Source organism: Osmerus eperlanus, chromosome 3 (genome assembly GCF_963692335.1).
Source record: "Osmerus eperlanus chromosome 3, fOsmEpe2.1, whole genome shotgun sequence".
In the NCBI taxonomy this organism is placed as follows: Eukaryota; Metazoa; Chordata; class Actinopteri; order Osmeriformes; family Osmeridae; genus Osmerus; species Osmerus eperlanus.
In genome coordinates, this window is record NC_085020.1 from 13,890,217 (window position 1) to 13,907,316 (window position 17,100).

Sequence of the window (17,100 nt, forward strand, 5' to 3'; positions counted from 1 at the left end):
TCAAACAACTGCTGAGATATGACTTCACTTCCTGTTTGGTGGCTTTTCTGCTGATTTTGATTGGCTGTCACGGACAAACGGTTGTGGGTATCAAAATGCTCTACCATAACTTTTGTGCGGCTTGGTCTGAAGAGCATATCTGGTAATTTTTAAGAAGATTTGACAAAGATTGTAGGAGGAGTAGGCTTTCAAAGGTTTTTGATAAAACCGGAAATAGCGGAAAATCTATAAACCGGAAATTGACGCCATGGTGTGCATTGAATTCGGCTTGATCCAGGGAATCCAATGGTACCTCATTTTTGAAAATGGGTCATACGGTTTAAAAGTTGCGTGTGTAAACACAACTCCAACTTTGACCCATTGGTGGCGCTAGAGTGCCCGAGTATGGGACATGAAACTTTGTGAATTGGACCAAGGGACTGTCCCCAATGAGTGTGCCAAATTTCACAACTTTCGACCAAGCGCTTCTAGGGCCTGCCATAGACACCCAGTCTTAAGAAGTATAATAATAATAATAAATATAGCTGCAGGCAGCAATGGCGGGTTCCTCCTCAGCATTGCAAACCATTACAAAATTGACATGACACAGACATGTATTTCATACATGTACACAACATTTCAAGACAATTGGATCAATGGCTGATTTGAAGTCATTTTTTGAAATTCTTCACAAATTGTCACTGTAGAGAAATATCCATGCTGCCGACATTATGGGTTCTTGAGACTTATTTGTTCCCCATTGGCAATAAGGCATGCGTACCAACTTTTAGACATGTTGGACTGACAGGGTTAAAATGCCACCCTTTTGAAAGTGACAACTTTGAAGCGTGTTGTGTCAGGCCACCTGTGCTCTGGTCAGGCCCATCATGCAGAGATCCATTCTTTAACCCTTGTGTTATCTTCGGGTCATTCTGACCCATCAGTCATTGTGACCCACCGTCGTATTGCGACAACTTTACCGCATACCAAAACAAAGTGAATCATTTTCTTTTAACCGTTGGGCTGTCTCAGACCCCCCACATTGCGATGGTTAAAAGAAAATTATTTTTATTTGTTTTTGTATTGGGTAAAATTGGGTAAACACAACGATGGTTCGTTATGAACCTTTGGGTCATGTGACCCGAAGGCAGCACAAGGGTTAAAAGCTTTGATTACAACAATAACTTTATGAAAGTGAGGATACACTTCACTAAAGGAAGTGTGTAGGTTATGTACTACTACTGCTTGCTCTGCCCACACACTTTCCCCATCCATGCGGTTTCCCTCTATCCCAGCGCAGGTCATGCCAAGGCATAAATGCGGCAGCCGTATGAGTATTAGAAGTAGCCCAAAAAACATACCATACACAGTCACACTGTTTTCAAAACTGAAACTGGTTACAAGACCATGGCTATTAGAACTCTACCTGAATTGAGCTCTCTCTAGAGTCTCAGTCAAACAACTGTCAAGAGTCATGTAGGGAACTGGACCAAGGTATAGCTAATGTCCAGCTGTTAGCAAGTGTACCTTGTGATGGTACAGCAGCTTAACAATACTTTGTCATGGTCAGACTCTCTGATCCCATTAAACTACACAACATGCACAATCAGGGTGACCAACAGTATTATCTTAAGTAAAAAACAATAACATTACACACATTTAAGTGAACGAACACAACAACTGAAATCCCTTGCACAGCTGTTGTAACCAAGCTATTTGCGTTTCCACAGCTATTTGCATTTTTGGTGTGCACTGCATGCTGGGTACCCAAGGGCGCTGACGCTACAATATTTATTATCTAGCTGTCTTCCGGCTGTGTAATATGACGAGATGCTAGCGATGCAAACATGAAAGCTTGTCTCGGGGGGTCATGCATGTGATCTCACTACAAGCTTTTGATTACACGTGAGGACTGTTAGCAAAGTATTTCTATTCGTGTTTTGTTAGTGATTGAATGGTAATGTCAGCTAGCTAAAAACAATGTTAGTTAGCTTGGCTAAAATGGTTTTCATAGCAACAGATATCAACAAATCAGATCTATCTAACTTTATTCAGAAGGGGGGGGGGGGGTGGGAACATATAAACTAGAGGTGAAATGGTAGGCATTGTTCTGCCTTGAAGCTGCGTGCGCATCCTCATTGTTTGTAACCACCAACCCATCTATATGTAAAGATAACATCCAAGCTAGCAATTTCGCCAAATTTGACTGCAGATTTTTTACACCATATGTACTTCGTTATGGTTTTTGAGTCAAACAACTTGCTAAATGATTAAATGTCTGTTAAATGTCAAATCCAACTTTAAATGTATAAAAGAGAGAATTAAACCTAGAGGTTGAAAAGGCTACGTTTGTCTAAACTGACATGCACAAACTCAGAGCACTGAGTTTCAACATCCATGTACACATTTTGTCTCTATTTTTTACTCTACTCTTTAACGCATGACTATGTTTAACTTAATGTCAGCACCTCTCTGTCATCAATTGTCTCTGGAGTGGGGGATGGGGGCTTCTTATCCAACAAATTACATCCCTGAACTTTTAAAACATATCAATGGCCTACTACAATTGTAAACATCCTTTGGCCTTCCCATGCTGGGAAGAAAACTACAGTTTTTCTTTGATTAAACGTTGACCTTGAATAAACGCTGCACCAAAAATGAACATTGTGTAATAAATGGCACCTTCGATTAAACGCCTCCCCCAAAAAATCAGAAAACGGTTATTTAATTGGTTAAATTAAAACACAGTATTTATTACACAAGTAATTTACAAGTGTAGCATACTATTATCCCATGAAACACTGGCAGGCGCAAGTGTCTTTCTTGCTACAGATTTATTTGAAGCTTTTTCTCCAAATCCACCGTTAAAACTAAACTCACGCTGTAATGAGAAAATAAAGACCACATTAGCTTAATATGAACATGCAATGACATGCGCAGCATGTAAATAACATTCACCAAAGTCAAATACAGACACAAAACAACATACTTTGTTGGCTGCATGCTGTAGCCTACACAAGGGAATAGAGGTTTCCTTAGATTGCTAACAACCTCTATAACAACCTTAAACTTATCACTTAGAGTGAATGTGCATAAAGCTCCAGGACCTGACAACATCCCTGGCTGTGTTCTCAAGGCCTGTGCTCCTGAACTGGCAGGTGTTCACTGACATCTTTAACCTCTCCCTGTCGCAGTCTGTCGTCCCCAATAGGTTCAAGGGGGCCACCATCATCCCAGTCTCTAAGAAACCATCAGTGAACTGTCTCAATGATTACCGCCCTGTTGCCCTGTTGTGATGAAATGCTTTGAGACGTTAGTCAAAGACCACATTACATCCTGCCTGTCACCTGCATTAGACCCACTCCAGTTTGCAAATAGGCCGAACAGGTCTACAGATGATGTTGTAGCTTTGGCCTTGAACACTGCTCTCTTTCACTTGGATCAGAACAACATATACGTGCGGATGCTCTTCATCGACTTCAGCTCCGTTTTCAACACCATAGTACCATCAAGGCTCATCATAAAACTACAGGACCGGAACATCAGTCCTTCCATGTGCAGCTGGACAGGACACAGGCAGTACGGCTAGGTAACATCACCCCACCAGTCTAACACTCAGCACTTGTGCCCCACAGAGTTGTGTGTTAAGCCCACTGTTGTACTCTCTGTTCACCTATGGTGTGCAGCCACAAACAGCTCCAACACTATCATTATGTTTGCTGATGACACCACCATTATCGGCTGCATCAAGAATGGTGATGAGTCTGCCTACAGAGCAGAGGTGGCAACAATGACATCCTGGTGTCAGCATAACAGCCTGTTGCTTAATGTAGCAAAAACCAAGGAGTTGATAGTGGACTACAGGCGGCTGCAGGGAGAACATGCACCCATTCACATCGAGGGCACAGCTGTGGAGAGTCAAAAGTTTCAGATTTTTTGGTATCAACATCAGTGAGGATCTGAGCTGGACCACCATATTGGTGTGGTTACAAGGACAGCGAAACAGAGGCTCTTTTTTCAGCGGCGACTGTGGAAATTTGGCATGGACTGCACTATACTGACCAATTTTTACCGGTGCACCATTGAGAGCATACTGACTGGTGGCATTACAACATGGTTTGGCAACAGCACTGCCCAGGACAGGAAGACACTACAAAGAGTGGTCAAATCTGCACAGCGTATTACAAGGACTGCATTACCATCCATTCAGGACCTTTACAGCCAGCGGTGCAGGAGAAAGGCCAAGTGGATCATTTCTGACCCTAGTCATCCCTGCCACAGTCTTTTCTCCCTCCTGCCTTCTGGAAGGCGATACAAGAGTATAAGGTCCTGTACCAGCAGATACAGGGATAGTTTTCTCACACATGCCATCAGGATGCTGAACTGTCCTTGAAATATCTTTTTGCACTACAATTTTTCTTATTTTTTCTACCCTTTTTCCCCATTCTTTAGTATTGAATTTTTTTATTCTGCAAGTTGAACGGACATTGAGCACAAAGAATTTCATTACTTATAAATGCTGTTTATGAGTATATGATAATAAACTTGAACTTGAAACTTATCAGAGCTTTAAATTGTCTGTGCTTCGCTTGCTGTTAGGTTGTCGACTCTCTCACTCATGAGCATCCCAAAAGGCCTTCAAAATAAAGTCACGTAATAATTCTGAATACAATTATATAATTCTAAATTAAGACATTGCTTGAAAAAAAATTATACATTATTATAATGCAATTGCGACAATTGCATTCAGGCCTATAGATAGTTACACATATTGTATACAATATGGCGAGGTAGCTGACTTAACCATTCCTGAATGTGCTTTTCATCAACACCAAGTTTGCGTGCTATAGATCTGTTGCTGGTGGTGAGTGCTTTCTGCACAGGTTTCTGTTTGAAAGCTAAAGTGTAAGAATGTTACAGCATGCTGCGTCAGATTTGTACACAAAGTAGAGACACGCGCGGCATACATTTTACACTGGGCTTTTGTTTGACTTCCTTGTCTATTCTGTGTTTGTCTATGGCTGCACTGCAGCTACAATTCACTGAATCTCTCTTACCAATTAAACGTTGCCCTTGAATGAACGCCACCCTCGAATAAACGCTGCACCACTAACTGCTCTATTAAAAGGGTTCACTATGAAGCAAACCATTCTAACAAAATAATAAAAACATTTACAATGATTTCAACAAGAAGTCTCTCTGACTTGACAACTCTCTAAACAAGCAACTTTCCAAAGCAATCTCTGAAACAGCTGACCAGTGTGGTAATTTTATGTTGACAACTAAACCGCTGATTGGAAGTGCGCGGCTGATTGCCAATCACGAGATAGGGAGACTGATAGCCAACCGCCAACAAACGCTGACTAGACCATACCTGCATGCAGCGAATAGAAAGAAAGAGGGGAGAAAAGAAAAAACACACAACCACAACTATACAGACTGAATTAGGACATTTTAAACATGGGTCCGTAACAAAGACGTTGTTAAAAATGCTCATTCACATTCATTTTTCTCAATTAATCTTATCACTTAAACACACTGGTTTAGCATTTTTTCCCACAAGGAAGTCTAACCTCAACAGTGGATCCTTGGTCCCTGGATCTCTTGCTGGAACATGGCATCTAAAAAACACATAGAAAAACCATCAAAAACTATGAAATGTAACATACCACACTACTGCTTAACAATTTCATAGTCTTACATTATCATAACTTCATACTCAACAGTTCTAGTATACAGACCTTTAAGAAAATATTGAAAGGGTTAGGATTCTCAAAACACCAATCTCTACTTAAAAAAAATATTTAGACATCCATTATTTACCTTTATTCAATTTACACTGTCTACATTCAAATTTAAGTCTGTAAAATGTAAACAGAGAAACGGACTCGACTATAAATACAAATTAAGACCAATTGAGAACAATTTATCTTGCAAATGGTTTTTACTTTAAATTCATGTTTCACCAAAAGAATCATCACAGTTTAACACAAATAACCAAACCTTACTGTTAAAATACTGCCAAGCCACTGACTCACATTAGAAAATTAAAACAAATAAACATAGCCTAGAAGATGTACCTGTAGGTCAATTACATAATCAAGAGCATGGAGTAGGAATGGATGGATGACAAAATACCCCGCCGAGCCCAATCCATTAAATATTTCCTACCCATAAGTTAATTTCCTGAAATGCAATAATTCACCAACATTTTGACAATTTCATGCTCCAAACTTTGTGGGAACAGTTTGGAGATGGCCCCTTCCTGTTCTAACATGACTGTGCAACAGTGCACAAAGCAAGGCCCATAAACACATGGATGAGCGAGATTGGTGTGGACGAACTTGAGTGGCCTGCACACAGTCCTGACCTCAACCCAATACAACACCTTTGGGATGAATTAGAGCAGGGACTGCGAGCCAAACCTTCTTGTTCCACATCAATGTTGGACCTCACAAATGCACTTCTGGAAGAATGGTAAAACATTTCCATAAACCTCTTAAACCTTGTGGAAAGCCTTCCTAGACGAGTTGAAACTATTATAGCTACAAAGGGTGGTCCGACATCATATCCTATGGTTTAAGAATGAGATGTCACTCACGTTCATGAGCGTGTAAAGGCAACCGAGCGAATACTTTGGCAATTTAGTGTATAAAATTGATACAAATATAAAATGTTATCAAGAGATGGGAAATCGTGCAGCATAGTACAACATGCCGATTACAAACGTATTGTAGCTCTATAGGCTTTCAATGGAACTCCTAAACGATCAAACCATGAACCCAAACAAAGCTAGCAAGCAAAACAACCATGGTACCATTGCTACTTGTTTAATGCTAGGTAGCTCTATCTGTGCAGCAAACTAGGCTACCTAGCTACAGTTTGGAAAAGAATAACTTACGATGTGAAGACCGTAGAAATAGAACAACCCAACCGCATAGTTACGCACAGTATACAAATTTCAAACGCGTCTCACAGAAGCAAGTATAATGTTAAAGATTGTACGGCTTGCTAGCCTGTAATACTGCCTGTACAAAGAGAAATCCTTAGCTCAGCTAGCCTAGATAGATTAGCTGCTATCCTGTTTACAACAGTATAAAAGTCTTCAAGTTATCATACGAATACAAACGCTAAAATACATGTTTTGTACTGCCGTTGTAGGCTCTTATTACTCACTGTCAAATGTAACAATGAAAATCTCTGAGGGCTGCAGGAGTCTCGTCAGTCGTTGTCTTCAAGTCTTCTCCAACTATAAAATGGCCTTCTTCTTGTGCGTCGTACCAAGCTCGCGCGTGTGTCAAGGGGCTCTGGCCCCTTTTGTGTGTGAGAATGTGGAGCACGCGCGCACAGGAGCAAAGGGAGAGAGGATTTGGGGAAACAGCCCTAGAAATTAGCCAAGCATGCATGTTTCAAATATTCACTAAAAATCGAGTTTTCATGTTACAGTCAACTTTTTCTCAGATTTGTGTACTCAACATTCTCAAGAGTCTTCATATGAACTAGTGATTGAATCAGAGTATCAGTTTTTGGCCGGCGGATGTGTAAAGCATTATTTTAGCATTAGCAATAAATTCAATTTGCTTTATATCAATCATTTTTAGAGGTATGAAGTTGCCTTTGCACATGGTAACATGTTGTAGTGTCTTCCACGTGACATACCAAGTTTGGTGTTGATATCTCAAAGATTTGCTGAGATTTGACCAAACGTCCTGTTTGGTTGCTTTGTTGCAGATTTTGATTGGCTCTACCGGACAAACGGTTTTGAAAATCAGAAATCCCTACGATAACTTTTGTGAGGCTCAGTCTGGATATCATCTATGGCAATTTTGAAGAAAATTCGACCAAAAATGTAGGAGGAGTAGGGAAAAAACGCGTTTCCTTAATCTTTATTGTACAGAAAAATCCAATATGGCGGCCGTTATAGCTTCTTGAGGCTTTTTTATTCCTCGTGAGAAATAAGGCATATGTAATGAATTTCAGAATTTTGGGACTTATGGCCTGCAAATGGCATCAATTTGAAAATTGACATATTGGGGCGTGGCCTGTAGCGCCACCTATTGTCTCACATGGCCCATGTTTGGTATGGTAGTTACTAATGGTCTGCAGTTTCAACATGCCAAATTTCACAACTTTTTACGGTACTGGTCTAGGGGCTGCCATTGACTCCCATGGGTAAAAAATAATAATACCACCAATAACAATAGGGTTCTCCTACCGGAGGAACCCTAAATATAGCTGCAAGCAGCAATGGAGGGGCCAAGCAGTCCAGAGCAGGACATGGCCTCCATAGCACTTGTGCAACAATTAAGTCAAAACAACCTGTTGCACTCATGCAACACACCAAGTTTGGTTGAAATATATGTTTGTGTTCAAGAGTACTGAGAGTTTAAAGTTATTTTTCTGGTATAACACTGCAGGCCTCCTCTGCTCCTCATGGGAACGATGGAACCCAAGTTTGGTGACAATCGCGCAAATGGTTGCTGAGATATGCTCTTGCGCCTCGTTTGGCGGCTTCGCCACCGCTTTTGATCGTCTCTACCGAACAAACGTTTTTGAAAATTGAAAATTCTTCTTAATTTCTTTTGTGAAACTGGGTCTAAAGATCATCTTTGCCAAATTTGGTAAACATTGGACAAAAATTGGGGCGTGCAAAAGGTTTTTATACTTTTCCATGAAATCCAAAATGGCGGCCACGTCCGTTCGAATTTTATGAAAAGTTATTAATAGTCAGGCTTGATATCTCACATGACATCAACAGACAAAGAAATTACTTTATTAAGGTAAACACTTCAACAGTTATTAGCCAAAACACGTTTATGCTTCCGGCCACGCCCCCTTTTAGTCACATGACACAATCTTTGGAGGACATCCTCAGAATAAGTTTCCGAGGCGGCCTACCAAATTTAGTTTCACTGCCTCAAACAACTGCTGAGATATGACTTCACTTCCTGTTTGGTGGCTTTTCTGCTGATTTTGATTGGCTGTCACGGACAAACGGTTGTGGGTATCAAAATGCTCTACCATAACTTTTGTGCGGCTTGGTCTGAAGAGCATATCTGGTAATTTTGAAGAAGATTTGACAAAGATTGTAGGAGGAGTAGGCTTTCAAAGGTTTTTGATAAAACCGGAAATAGCGGAAAATCTATAAACCGGAAATTGACGCCATGGTGTGCATTGAATTCGGCTTGATCCAGGGAATCCAATGGTACCTCATTTTTGAAAATGGGTCATACGGTTTAAAAGTTGCGTGTGTAAACACAACTCCAACTTTGACCCATTGGTGGCGCTAGAGTGCCCGAGTATGGGACATGAAACTTTGTGAATTGGACCAGGGGACTGTCCCCAATGAGTGTGCCAAATTTCACAACTTTCGACCAAGCGCTTCTAGGGCCTGCCATAGACACCCAGTCTTAAGAAGTATAATAATAATAATAATAATACTAACAATAACAATAGGTGCCTCGCAGCTTCGCTGCTGCTTGGCCCCTAATAATAATAAATATAGCTGCAAGCAGCAATGGAGGGGCCAAGCAGTCCAGAGCAGGACATGGCCTCCATAGCACTTGTGCAACAATTAAGTCACAACAACCTGTTGCACTCATGCAACACACCAAGTTTGGTTGAAATATATGTTTGCGTTCAAGAGTACTGAGAGTTCAAAGTTATTTTTCTGGTATAACACTGCAGTCCTCCTCTGCTCCTCATGGGAACGATGTAACCCAAGTCTGGTGACAATCGCGCAAATGGTTGCTGAGATATGCTCTTGCGCCTCGTTTGGCGGCTTTGCCACCGCTTTTGATCGTCTCTACCGAACAATTGTTTTTGAAAATTGAAAATTCATCTGATTCCTTTTGTGAAACTAGGTCTAAAGATCATCTTTGCCAAATTTGGTAAACATTGGACAAAAATTGGGGCGTGCAAAAGGTTTTTACACTTTTCCATAAAATCCAAAATGGCGGCCACGTCCATTCGAAGTTTATGAAAAGTTATTAATAGTCAGGCTTGATATCTCACATGACATCAACAGACAAAGAAATTACTTTATTAAGGTAAACACTTCAACAGTTATTAGCCAAAACACGTTTATGCTTCCGGCCACGCCCCCTTTTAGTCACATGACACAATTCTTGGAGGACATCCTTAGAATAAAGTTCCGAGTAGGCGTACCAACTTTGGTGTCACTGCCTCAAAGAACTGCTGAGATATGGTTTCACTTCCTGTTTGGTGGCTTTTCTGCAGAATTTGATTGGCTGTACCGGAAAAACGGTTGTGAGGATCAAAATTCTTTTCGATAACTTTTGTGAGGCTTGGTCTGAAGATCATATCTGGTAATTTTGAAGAAAATTTCTAGGAGGAGTAGGCTTTCAAAGGTTTTTGATACAACCGGAAATAGCGGAAAATCTATATAACCGGAAATTGACGTCATATAGAGTGCAGTGGGACTTGTAACTGGAAAATACCTCACTCTGGAGGAGCGGGGATGATGGGCACTGACACCTCAACTCTGTGCAGTCAAGGATGACAGTAGTGTCAGGGTAGTCCTTGAAATCTGCTGGCAAATATTCCTGGATCTGCTCCTGGGGTATCCAAATCCTCACTGAGCCAAGCACTGCATATAAGAAGTTGCTCCATGATGTGATGATCCGACTGACTGTGGACTGATGGACTCCGTACCGGTCAGCAAGATCCCGCTGCTTGGAGCCAAGGGCCAGGTAATTGAGAAATAGGAACAGCTCATTGATGGGCTGAAGGGAGTGGATGGCAGCATTTGCCTCAGTGAGTGTGCCTCTCTGAGCTTGCCTTACACTCGTCATTGATGGCAGAGAAGGTTCGATCAAGGCCCAGAAACACATGAGCAGGTCATGTGATGCAAACCTAGGGAAACAGAATAGAGATGTGTGCATCTTGTAGATAATCCCATTTTAAAGTTATACATCTTTATTAAGTTGTAAACAAATGTGATGCATTCCCAACTATCTTTTGTCATGAATTTCACTAACATTGTAGGTACCGGTAGACATTATCCTGATATTAACCACAGAAGAATTCACCTGGCATGACGTTTTAAAAATAAAACAAGCGTGTTGGCATGTCGACTGTCTCCATGTGATGTCGATTCAACCTGTAGCGAGCTACTTCTAAGCTAACAAGCACAACAATAGTAGCTTGCTACATGAGAAGTTACAGGTTGAATCGACATCACATGGAGACTTAGCTTGCTACATTTACTGGTAGCTTAGCTCACTACATTTTCCAAGTAGCTTACCCAACACTGTTAATTTTAGGCTACACGTAGCCACGTACCCAATACACTGTCCTCTACAATCTAGGGAACATTAGAGACATTTCCTTGGCACTGAGCTACTAGTAATAGGCCTGAGTTAATTGGCTGAAGTTGCCTTACCTGGTGAAGAAACGGATGTCTTTGTCCGAGGAAGCGAAACGGTGGATGCCGAACCTCTGCGTCAACGTAAGGCTCTCGACCTGCTGTCTCAGCTGGCGGGTTTCCTCTTGAAGAGCTGCATTTTCCTCAAGCACCAGGTCCACAAATGCGGGATCAGGACCCACGGCGTACTCATGGTCATCTTGGCCTGATGCGTCTGCGCTTTCTGGAAGGCTCTCCTTGGGTGGCGGTCTCGGTCTTCTCTCCCAGACCCCCGGTCTTGGAAGGGGAAGGGAGAAGTTGTTCCACTCAAATAATGCTGGAACAGCTCCCTTTTAAAGTAATCGCCGCCCGTTCTCGGATGTAGGCTCTCGTATGTCCTCTTTAAAATGCCGACTACACACCCTGGCGTGAGGTGTAATAACGAAGTGATCCCTGCGGATGGCGACTGCCCATTTACGTCTGAGCTCCTCATCCACAGGAAAGGTAAAAAAACTAAGCACACCGTTGTACTTACTTGAGTTCTGGCATAAAGGCACACAACAGTGTTCAGCAGTTGTACCAGATGTTCGCTGATATTTGAACTTTTTCGTCGATTCTCTTCTCTTGAATAGCTTTGGACAATCAATATGGACGATGGACGCCATTGCAGCGGAAGTTAACGTGGTGGCTGAGATTTTAGGCAGGAAGTACGTCAGCTCACCGTGGCATAACGGCAATTGTGTGGGCAATGTAGAACAGCAGACAGATTTGAAATATGATCTTTTGTTATGGCCATTCTAGTGACACTACGACTGCCATCATACGGCGAAACCAGGTCACATAGCTAGCTACGTTTTTCCAGACATAATATTCGTTACCTAGCTACAAACAAATGCTTCGTAACTGAAGAGTATTTACTTTTTATTGGCGATATTGACAACAGAGGTTAAGGAACTTGTCTTTAATCAAAAGATGGTCTCCGTTTTCAATTTGAAGCAGTAGATATGGCTTACTGTAGAAAGTCTCCCATTGCATCCTCTCTCTAGCTTAGCTTCGGCTACAGATGGACGACAATCACGCCTACGGTGTTAATACAGTCTGTAAAAATACCACTTTGACACACTTGCAAGATGATCCGCTGGTTAGATGTAGCATGATCTTATTTACTACCCACAATAGTTCAACTTTTTTTGCAGCAGCATTTTAATCAGTTAGCTCCAGGTCCTCTCTAAAATACATTTCAGACCAATTTGAAACCTGAGCACATGACTTTCTACTACATTTTCAAATTCTTCTGAATTATTTCTCTTTTTGCGTTGTTCTCTTTTCTGTAGTTTTATGCCTTCGTCCAGCTCCTGCCCCTTTCAAAAATACCTTTCGGGCGCTTTGAAGCTTCAGCTTATAACTTTCTACAAAATTTTCACTATTTTCAGCTTTGTTAGCATGGTAAGCTGTCCCCATTCAGGTTTTTGGCATTCTCACTGCTGTTTCGCAGGAACAGCCTTTTCTCGTTAGTTATGCGATTACTCAATAAGCGCGTCTACATGATTCTTTTTATTAATCGTTGTATGCTCCACGGACAAAACTTGCACCATCATCCTTCAGCAACAAAGTGTCGCCGTGTCTTCCTGTATCGGCCCTACTGCTGTATGTTTCATTCAATCAGCACATTGAATCCTACTAAGAATCCTACACAAAAGAGGCAGTGTGGAAACTGAACTGCATCATCTAACAACGCTAAGAGCTGAAATACAATGCGGGAGAAGTTGAAAGCTGAACTGTTAAACAGAAGAAGAAGTAGGCCTAGGCTAGCTAGTCATAAAAATAATATTATAGTCTTAACAGCTGAAATTATAGTTGGGATAGTAATAGCAGTAGCAGATGTGTGCATTGAGTGTGTTTACTCGGCTTTCTTAGTAGGATTCAATGTGTTGATTGAATGAAACATACAGCAGTAGGGCCGATACACCGCGAATCGCTTGCCATCGCTCGCCTTCCCACAGTTCACCACGCTCGGGGGCGTTTCAAACAGATTAATGTAGAATGTAGTTCTCTAAAGTCACTGTTGTAGTTGTCATGGCCAAGTGTGCAGACTTGGGTTTACGTACTCGCAACATCGATCAAAATACAACTTGTATACAAAATACAAAACTGTTTAATAGACATACACGTTGACATGTGTAAAAAACGTTTTATTATATTACTCAAAGTCTCTGCTAATCTGTCGATACGATAGGGAGTTCCAGCCGGGCTAGCTAGCTAGTTACCACAGAATGAAGTTACGTAATGTGACTAGACTGAATTTGAAAGTACAAGCACCAACAACTTCGGCAACCTTGCGCCATGTGAGATGGAAAAATTCTAGTGGCACTGTGCAAATTTGAATAGTCAAGAGATGGCGGTTACAATAAATTTATTTTGCTTGTACAAATCAAGATTTAACAAAGTACTTTGTGATCAGTCATAACGAAGGAGGTGCTAGCCACAGGTCGTTCGCCAGAGTGATCAAGAACAATCATAAAGCTTGTGCTTTTATACACTTAAAACAGATCCCCTAATAAATGTTTAATTCATCAATGCAGTGGTCTCTGTGATTGGCTAACACTGGTCAGTGACAGTTAAGACAATATAACCCCCCAGGTCAAGTGACCAAAGTCTTTTGATGTCACGGCTCTTTCTCTAAATGAGGACAGTAAGGATACCCTTAATGAAACACAAACAGGACACAGGACACAATCTCCTCGGCCAAAAGGTCAGGGCTGCTAGATCAACTGATCCATCTACCCATCTCCCTTTAGGCCACAGAACTCAAACATCCCCCAACCTCCGTGCCCCTAGCTTCTCAATCAGGCATCATAAACCAACACCATAAATACCTTAAGACCAACTGCAACATCCATTTGTTTAAACACAACCTCAGTCTATTAAAAATACATTCTTAGTAACTATATCAAAAAATGCCATCACACATGCATCGTTTTTTTTGTATTAACATCTCTGTACGAATACAGCTATGTATCGTACAGGACTGGGTAAGCAGCCACAGAAACGATTAGTTTCTCCTCCACCTTGAAACCTAGAAAGCTAGAAATGTTTACCATGGTTGCTACGTTACGAGAAACAAGAAAACACTCCGATTGGCCATCACTAGCGAAAATCGCTCCTCATTTGCATAAAGTTGAGAAAATCTCAACTCGGTCGCGTCGCGTCGCTACCCACAATGCACCACGTAAGCGATTCGCCTGGCTCCATTGAAAATGAATGGAAAACATGTTGTCGCTCGCATCGCGTCGCTGCAGTGGACACGCACTGTAAGTCTATTAATGAGACGAGTTGACTGAATAGCTCTGTCTTGTGACTCCACTAATCAGCTAATACAAATCACCTGTGTGAGAGACTGAGTGGTGCGTGTCTGTCGTTGCCACGGTGATGGTGCAGCTATAATTGCTAACGCGCTGAGGGTAAAGAATAACAGAAATGTAGCTAGAATCCACACCTCAAACAAGTTAACCTAGACGCAAAACTATACGTCCAATCCAAAAAATAAGGATATTTTCCGAGACCCAAGACTCTGCCGAAACCAGAGATGTCCTTTATATGTCTGTGCGGTCAGAAATACGACTCTACCGGCAGTTTCAAAATCTTGTTCTTTTTGCTTTCTCTGACGAATTTGTCCCAACATTTGCATTAGTCTCTATGGGGCTTGAGACAGACTTTGTCTCACTCTCGGGCTCCTCAAGCAAAAAGTAAATAACTGTGTGTTTCCATACCCATATGAGTCCGACCAGGACAAGCACGGCATCGTTTTGATCCAAAATGAAGCTTGAAAAGTTAATATTGTGGCCGTGAGGGCAAAAGTGCCATTTATTTAAAAAAACGGTTTCGGACTCTGCTGTCACTCTGAATTTGCGCAACATTCCAATGCCTCACTCTAGCTCTCTACATAGAAACCCATGTAAATCTCAGAAACGGTTTGAAAAAGTCATGAAACATAATCAGTGATATTGAAAAAAGTTGAATAGATATCAAAAAGCTGAATTATTTAAAAATAGTTTAGGGTTTTGTCAACATTTTAAAGTTTAAATGGTGGCTCTAGCTGAAAGATTGAGGAAGAAGAAGGATTTGGAAGTTGAAGAAGTTTAAAGAAGTTTGAGAGGATTTGAAAGAAAACTCCATTGGAAACCCATGTTAAAAATATTATGAATATTGATTTATATTAATTCAAGCATAAGAGGTACAAAGCTGAAAAGTCATAGCACCCATGGCCTGAAACTGATGAATTTTTAGATAGCTGAACGGTTTTAATAGCTGAAGATTTGAAGGCGCTGAAAGGTGCCACGGAAGAAATAGAAGAAAAATAATAAGTTGAACTAGAAAGGCATTTCCTGCTGAAAATGCGTTGGAATGCTGAAAGATGAAATTATTTTTCTTAAATTGCAGAAATGAGAAAATACCCGCAAGCTGAAATGAATGTCAAAAATGTGTGAGTCACACAAAAGAGGCAGTGTGGAAACTGAACTGCATCATCTAACAACGCTAAGAGCTGAAATACAATGCGGGAGAAGCTGAAAGCTGAACTGTTAAACAGAAGAAGAAGTAGGCCTAGGCTAGCTAGTCATAAAAAGAATATTATAGTCTTAACAGCTGAAATTATAGTTGGGATAGTAGTAGCAGTAGCAGATGTGTGCATTGAGTGCGTTTACTCGGCTTTCTTAGTAGGATTCAATGTGCTGATTGAATGAAACATACAGCAGTAGGGCCGATACAGGAAGACACAGCGACACTTTGTTGCTGAAGGATGATGGTGCAAGTTTTGTCCGTGGAGCATACAACGATTAATAAAAAGAATCATATAGACGCGCTTATTGAGTAATCGCATAACTAATTACACATGTAAACGGAGTAATCGTATGGCATAAACCGACAATTGCTAGTAATCGGGTTTCTCATGGTCAAGTAAACGCACTCAGTGGCGTAGTAGAATAAAACAGTTCCATTAGCAATAGTAGTAAAGGAGATATTAGCAGCACCTGCAGAGTCACCTCTTGTAAATTGTATTAGGTTGAAATACTACTATCTAACTCTGTCTTGTGACTCCACTAATCAGCTAATACCAATCACCTGCGTGAGACTGAGTGGTGCGTGTCTGTCGTTGCCACGGTGATGGTGCAGCTATGATTGCTAACGCGCTGAGGGGAGAGAATAACAGAAATGTAGCTAGAATCCACACCTCAAACAAGTTAACCTAGACGCAAAACTATACGTCCAATCCAAAAAATAAGGATATTTTCTGAGACCCAAGACTCTGCCGAAACCAGAGATGTCCTTTATATTTCTGTGCGGACAGAAATACGACTCTACCGGCAGTTTCAAAATCTTGTTCTTTTTGCTTTCTCTGACGATTTTGTCACCAGATTTGCATTGGTCTCTATGGGGCGAGAGTTGGACTTTGTCTCGCTTTCGTGGGGCTCTGAACAAATGTGTACGTCTGTTGGATTCAACAGACAACTGTCTACGACCAGCACAAAATTAGCTATCTATTGAACCAAAAATGAAGCATGAAGAGCGAAAATTGTGGCAATGCTGGCAAACTAGAAATATTTTTTCAACAACATCCGAAGCTGCCCTCCACTCTAAGCGTTTCAGTCTGCAATCTAGGGTTTCACGTACACACCCATGTAAATCTCAGAAACGGCTTGAAAAAGTCATGAAACATAATCAGTGATATTGAAAAAAGTTGAATAGATATCAAAAAG